The 7,402-nt window shown below is 30.9% G+C and overlaps 1 protein-coding gene across 1 annotated transcript in view; it reads right to left on the bottom strand.

Annotated features, from left to right (window-relative positions):
• The window catches only part of LOC111640407 (protein FAM122A-like), a 75,111-nt gene that overhangs the window by 16,966 nt on the left and 50,743 nt on the right, over positions 1-7,402 (bottom strand). The window lies entirely within an intron of this gene.

Here is a 7,402-nt window from a genome sequence, read left to right as displayed (position 1 = left end):
AAAACGACGTAAGTCGAATTTACCTGTCTCCGAATCTACTTATCACTAGGAAAGCATTTTAAATAATATATGGTTAATAAAAATCTATTTTAAGCTTACAAACAAATAAATTTTAGTTTTTAATATAGTACAAAAAAAGTAATCTAAATTTACGAATGCGTGTACTGTAAATACAGTACATACTTGTATATATTTTAATATGATTTTATGTGCTTTAAACGTTTTTCTAGTGATATTACGACTTCAATATTTGTGGCGGACAGACGTAAAGTCGAATAAAATGACTTAAACTTGATTTTTATTTTTCCATATACTTTTTTGACAAACAACGTATAATCGGGAACGACATAACTCGAAACGACATAAGTCGAGGTATGCCTGTATTTATGTAAAAATTAATTTTTTTAAAATCAAACAAAGTTATGCATTTACATTTATTTCACCCCATGAAAAAATTATTTTTATACTTTTTCCATGTTTTGTAGTATCTTCTTTCTGATAGATTTAAATCAAATCAAAGGTTCAAATGTTTCAATAAATTTATTTTTATGTACTATCTAAAGATAACAAATGTGTAATTATGATTTTTCTTTGTATTATTTTTATATACAGGGTATCCCAAAAGTCTAGATACACATAATATAATGTATATATGGATGATGGCAAGCTAAAATAAACAATGAGAGTATATGTGATGATGCATGGCAAATCCAATGGTGACCATAGAGTTGGCATGAAAAGGCATTTTGAAAGTCATTTAAAAATATCTTTAAACCATGCATACAAACAAAAAATTTGTAAAATTTTAAAACTTACTTTTCCAGTACGTGTTGGTGAAGCAGCAGTGCAAATGCCATGAGGTGGCGTAAATATATGCAAAGGATCTGTTAAAGATTTGGGTCTCTTGTTTGTTTCTCCCATTGCTGTATCATCCTGCATGTATTTATATTTATTTATAAATGGTTTTTAAACAATTATGTTAAGGAAATGATAATGCTTTAGTAACAAAAAAATTTAGTTTAAAAAAATGCAAATAATTTACCAATGTTAAATCTTCCCATGATAATGACATTTGAATTTTTGACTGCATTTCTCTGTAAGATAAATATTAATTTTTTTAAAAATAAAAAATTATTATTATTATTGTACTAATTATTATAAATAAAATATCAGTGATATAAAAGATTATAGGTTTTATTATTTAACATACTTTTCATGTGCAGTCTCTCTGTATACAACATCCATACCTTCTTCATGTTTAATCTGACTTACTCGAGAAGGTACTACAAGTGGTACACCAGCCTGACAAAAAGTTTTTTAAAGTATTTTTAATTTCTATTATTAAATTTAAAATAATTTATATAAGGCACTCATTAACAAAAAAGTTATGCACCAAGAAGGAGGTATTGGAATCAAATAAAATTTTATTAATGTAAACATTATGATTATGGTAATAAACAATTATAATATCATAAGCAGAACTGGTTTTGGACTGTTAGCTGCCTAAGTGCTACAGATATTTGATTGCCCCCATCAATGCTGATCGCGAGCAAATTCATAATTTAAGCCAACCCAAAGAGGTCCTACTGGTATGTTTTGTGACAGTTTCATATAATTCACAGGGGTAAAAAAAAGGTCCATAAAATTTTTGATATATATTTATTTTAATTTTATATTTAATATATTTATTTTAATTATTCAAATCAAGTCTCCCATGGATAACAGATCCCTTTGTTCAAAGTTATATTTTCNTGCTTATAAAAGGCCAACCTGGTCACAGTGTCTTTTGAGAAAATAAAAAAAAATAAAAAATAAAAAATATGACATTAAAACAGGGGGTCATTACAAGTGTTTTTTTAACATTATCTAGTATAGAAAATTGTGGAACCAATAAAAATTTGACGTTATATTAGGGTTGTCGTTAGATCCGATGACGTTATAATCGTATTAAACTGTATATTGTTTATGCAAAATAAAAAAATAATTTCGGACGATACAATAGCCATGATTATTTTTTCAAAAATGGGAAATTTTCATTACGCATCGACAAAAATTCAATCCGGGCCAACACTCAACAGATAAAAATTTCGAAATTGGACAGGTTAATTTCATCGAAAATGCATATGGTTAGCGAAGTTTGAACAATTGTGCCCAAAAGCAGCGATAGCAAAGAAGATTGGAGAATGAGAACAAGACTCGCCTTGAGCGTCAAAGTGATTCCACTTAGTAGTGAGTCTCCAAGACATAGTCTTGTCCCAAATACAGTTTTGCCATTTTACTTGTCTTTTTATTATATTCTGAAGGAAATTTTGCATAATTTGGAGGCCTCCAGCAAACTTCTTATGGACCCCCAGGGGGCCGCGGCCCCCTATTAAGAAACACTGTGTTAGAACATCACTCAAAATTGGCTAATGTGTAATACAGAATAGAAGGTATGTGCTTTGTAATTATATATTTTATCTTAACAATTTAATGATATGTAAAAACCGTGTACATTTTTAAATATAGTTGACTGAAGAGGGGCATTGTGGGCCCAAAATGCATATCAACTAAAAAAGAATAAATAAAGGATAAAAAGCTGCCCAGTGTCTGATTGAATGCACTTTATTATCATGCTTGTGAAACAAACACACAAAGATTATCTCCTTTTAAACAAATTTTGCCATCTCCCTTACACTAATAATGCCTATGTCGCTAGAGTCAGACTGGGACTACCCAATTTTAAAGAAAGAGTCACATATTTTGACCAAATTTTAACTCATAAATATTTTATTGGTGTCATAAACAATTACTGGTTTAAGTTGAAAGTTCCTTCTCGAATAACTAGATCTCAATCATGTTTACATACCCCATTTTATCGTTTATCATTAAGTCACAGATCCTTTTTTTTAAATCAATCCATCAATCTATGTTGCCCATTGAACATCACCTTTATCATGACTTCATTAAATATAAACATCTCTGTTAACACTTTTTACATAATGTATAATTCTTAACTGCTCTTTTCATGTGTATATTTCCTTTTAAAATCTTTTAATCTGTTATTTTTTCTTGATTGTATTTTACTGTATTTTGAGGTATATCTTATTTGGGAGATGGAAATCTTTTTTTTTTTTTTTTTTCAGATGGAAATCTATTGTCAATTGACAGTTCCAATAATATGTAAAATAAATAATAAATAAAATCCTGTGCTAGGTCATAGGGATGCCTGCCATGGAGTACCTTTCACGCCCAGGATTGCTTAATGGAATCTATGCTTTTTATATGTTGTGTCATGTCCATATGATGTAAGTGTAAAGTTTAATGATGTGTTGTTTGAATCTGCCAGAGTTACTGCTTTATGTAACTGTGGTATTTCTTCTTTTTGTAGAAAAACTCTCACAGTATCTATATTTGTTTGTAGTGAAGGTTTACAATGTTAATCAGGCCATGTCCTCCATATTTACGTGGAAGGGTTAATCTTTCTACAGCAAATTTAGGATGATGATGTTTATGCTTAGTAAGTGTTGTTCTTGTTTTTCTTTGGAGTTGCCAAGTATAACTCCAATGTCCAAGTCCAATGTCCAACTCCAATGTATAACTTAAAAGAATAAGTAAGAATGGCATATGTGTTTATTGCTTTAACTGTGTTCTGAGAATAGCATTTAACCTACTTTGGTATTCTTTAATTAATCATTGCTTTATTTGTGCATGTTCTGTTAGTTTGGCCTGCTGGAATCCTAAATACTTGCTAAATACTAAATACAGTAGAGCGTCGTTTATCCGAATCAATTGGGTGGTTCGGATAACTTATTTTTCGGATAACGAATCATGTACGAAAAAATATATTAATTTATCCCATGTTGAAATTTCTCTCCGTTGCGTGTCGCTTCGTGTTGAATTTTCGTTGATGTTAAGCCTAACGAAGACTATTGTATCGTTAAAAATTATTTTTTTATTTTGTACAAACAAAATAAATTTATTAAAAATTATAAAAACAATAAAAAATTATACTTCAGATGTTAATTTAGTATCAAAAGCATAAAATATTTGAGTAGCCCGAGAAATAGCTGAAGATTGCAGCGCCACAGCACTAGCGAAAATTTAAATTTGCCGACTGGAATGCTTTCGGATAACGGACGTTTCAGATAACCAGCTTTCGGATAAACGACGCTCTACTGTACATGCTCTCTTCCATGGAGTCAATAACGTCTCCATTTCCAAGTGCAAAATCGTCTTTCTTCAGGACTCCTTTTTCTATGCAAAGTGTTTTGCATTTATCTAGACCAGGGGTGTCCAACCTTTTTGTTTCTGTGGGCTGCATTGGAAGAAGTCAAGAAGTTTTGGGCCACAAGTATATATAATATATACTTGTGGCCAAATATACAAGCATATTTAAGGACTCACATGTGTAGATTATAATAATAAGTATTAAAATTTTATCACGAAAAAGGATATTTTAAAAAATTACTTCTACAGACACTTTCAATTTTTACTTAGAAATAGATAAATTCATTTATTACCTTGCTTATATAAAAGCGACAAACAAAAATTTATTTGAAAAACACAAATATTTGTTTTATTTGGGTCTGTAATTAATAAAAAGCGACGAAGCACCATTTTAAAGTGCATTTTTATTCAACTAATATATTTATAAATAATATGTAGCCAAAAAAGTAGCCTAGGCGCCAAATGATAATTTTTACGTCAAAAAAAAAAAACTTAGCCACATTTGGCGCAATGTAGGCAAATCTTGCAATGGTGGAAGAAATACTAAATAAAGCTGGAGTTGTGACTCAAAGGATTATAGACCCAAATGCCGGGAAAGGAGAGAAAGGATAAAAGATAAAGAAGTGAGAAAGGTTGAAAAATTAAATTAAGGGTCAATATTTTCATAACAGAAAATCTATTTAATTTTTCTTATTACTTGTTATATTTTGTCTTTTCTCTCCTTTCCCCAAATCTGGGTCTATAATCCTTTGAGTCACAACTCCAGCTTTATTTAGTAATCCTTCCTCATTCACACATCTCCAAGTATTTGAAAATATTTCCTTTCCACTCAAAAATGAAATATGAATGAAGGTTTACAACTTTGTGAAACTTCTTTTTTGAGTTTATGCTGTTGAAATAAATAAATAATAAAAAATTAAAACGTTTGTCAGTTTTGTTTACACATTTATTGGGCTGCATTGGAACTTGCCTTGGGCCACATGTGGCCCGCAGGCTGGACATCCCTGATCTAGACCAAACTCCATTTGTATGTTGTTGGAGTATGAATGTGTAATTTGTATAAGTTGATAAAGTTGTTTTTGTGTGGATGCATGAAGTTTTATGTCATTCATGTACTGTACATGAGATGTGACAATATAAATTGTGTTGTTTTTTCATGTCTGATATTGTAACCATATTGAGTGTTATTTAACATGTTGAATAATGGGTTCAGGGCTAAGCAGAACAAGAGAGAACTCAGGGAATCTCCTTGAAAAATTCCTCGCCTAATGAATATTTGGCGAGGAATTTTTCAATATTTGGTTTGTTTGTATGGAAGTGATATAAATCCTGAGATGTATTGTTGTTCTCAGTTCTGCATTATGTTTTGAAAGAATGCAATGAGTGATAGATGTATTTTGTAGATGTGTAGAATATGTAGCAGCCAAGTGTGTGGAACACTGTCAAATGCTTTCTGTAGTATGATTCTGTGTTGTTTGTGTGCTTGACGTAGAATGGTCTGTATTGTGTGGGGTCTGTGGTATTGTTGTCTTTAGGTTTCATGTAGGTGATGCCCTGAGTAAGAAATTTTGGTATATATTGTGGATTGATGATGATGTATGTTAGATGTTTACCTAGTTCCTGGTGCAGTGATGTAAACTTTTTGTACCACAAATTGTGATGTTGTCTTCACTAGGTGTCTTCTAGTTGTGTGTTCTATGGTTTTCAAGTGAGTTTGATCGATTGTTACTTGAATTTGAAGAACTATTTTTGCCATTACCTGGAAGGCTCCTGCTTTGAAAAATCTCATTAACAACAATGTAGCCACGAACATGGAATTTAAAAGTCATTACAGCTTATCAGATGTCATGTACATTTATTTCAGCACTGGGCATAGTTGGTATGTTCTGAAAGATTTTCTCCTTCTCCTCAATCCAGCCTGCATCAGCATTGCAATTGTGTGTGACAGCACTGGACCAAAGAAAGGACCAATAAGTTGTGACTTATTCTTCTGTTGGTGTGCCACTGTGCTGTGTATCAGTGATTGTTTTGGTATTAATTTGTCTGCAAAAATGTTTTTCATTGTTTGTAAATAATTTATTTTGTTCATTACAAAATTTAATAAATAGAAGTATCACAAAAGTGTCTTCTTTTAATTCTTAATGTCCTTTACACTAGTGGCATCCCTTAATGAAATCTTTAACCAGGGGAAGAGATAGAAATTGAAATGTCAATGAATGACCACTTTGCAAATTATAAGCAACACTTTCTCGTCCCTCATGAAAGGATTTTTGCCGGTCATAAACTTGAGAATGCTTTGTGGCAGATTCAACATAGGTGTTCTGAAGTATCTTCAAGGTCTTAGAGGGTTTTTCCCCTAATAATACAAAATTTGATATTTGCACATTGTTCTTCCACTGTTTGCCAGATTCTGTCTCATGACATCTCACTAACACAACCATCAGTGAATGATAATTGTTGTCATCTTTGCAGCGAGTACGGATTTGTTTCAACACATTTCTCTATTCCTGACATGTTTAGCTAAGACATGTATTACACATTCCCTTTCTCATTGACTTTAATTGACTAACCAGCATAATTTCAGGAACTTTTATAAGTTACCTTGTATATATAAACAATAACAGATAAAAAACTCAGTTTATACAAATAACAGCAAAACAATATAAATTTTTATTAAAAAAATTGATCAGCACGAAATTCAAGCAAGCTATTATTACTTTTTGAATTTACCTTTTTTTCGGTTTTCCCATATATAATACAGGTATACCTCGCCTTACGTCGGTAATTGGTTCCAGGAGAACGACGTAAGTCGAAAAACGACGTAAGTCGAATTTACTTGTCTCCGAATCTACTTGTCACTAGGCTAAACCATAAATTACCATTCCCGGTTCTGTATTTTATTTATTAATGCATTTTTAATAATATATGGTTAATAAAAATCTATTTTAAGCTTACAAACAAATAAATTTTAGTTTTTAATATAGTACAGAAAAAAGTATTCTAAATTTACGAATGCATGTACTGTAAATACAGAACATATTCGTATATATTTTAATATGATTTTATGTGCTTTAAACGTTTTTCTAGTGATATTACGACTTCAATATTTGTGGCGGACAGACGTAAAGTCGAATAAAATGACTTAAACTTGATTTTTATTTTTCCATATACTTTTTTGACAAACAACGTATAA

Source organism: Centruroides sculpturatus, unplaced genomic scaffold (assembly GCF_000671375.1).
Source record: "Centruroides sculpturatus isolate CEXI.00-Female unplaced genomic scaffold, Cexi_2.0 scaffold1330, whole genome shotgun sequence".
NCBI classification, from domain to species: Eukaryota; Metazoa; Arthropoda; class Arachnida; order Scorpiones; family Buthidae; genus Centruroides; species Centruroides sculpturatus.
This window is presented reverse-complemented; position numbering and strand designations above follow the sequence as displayed.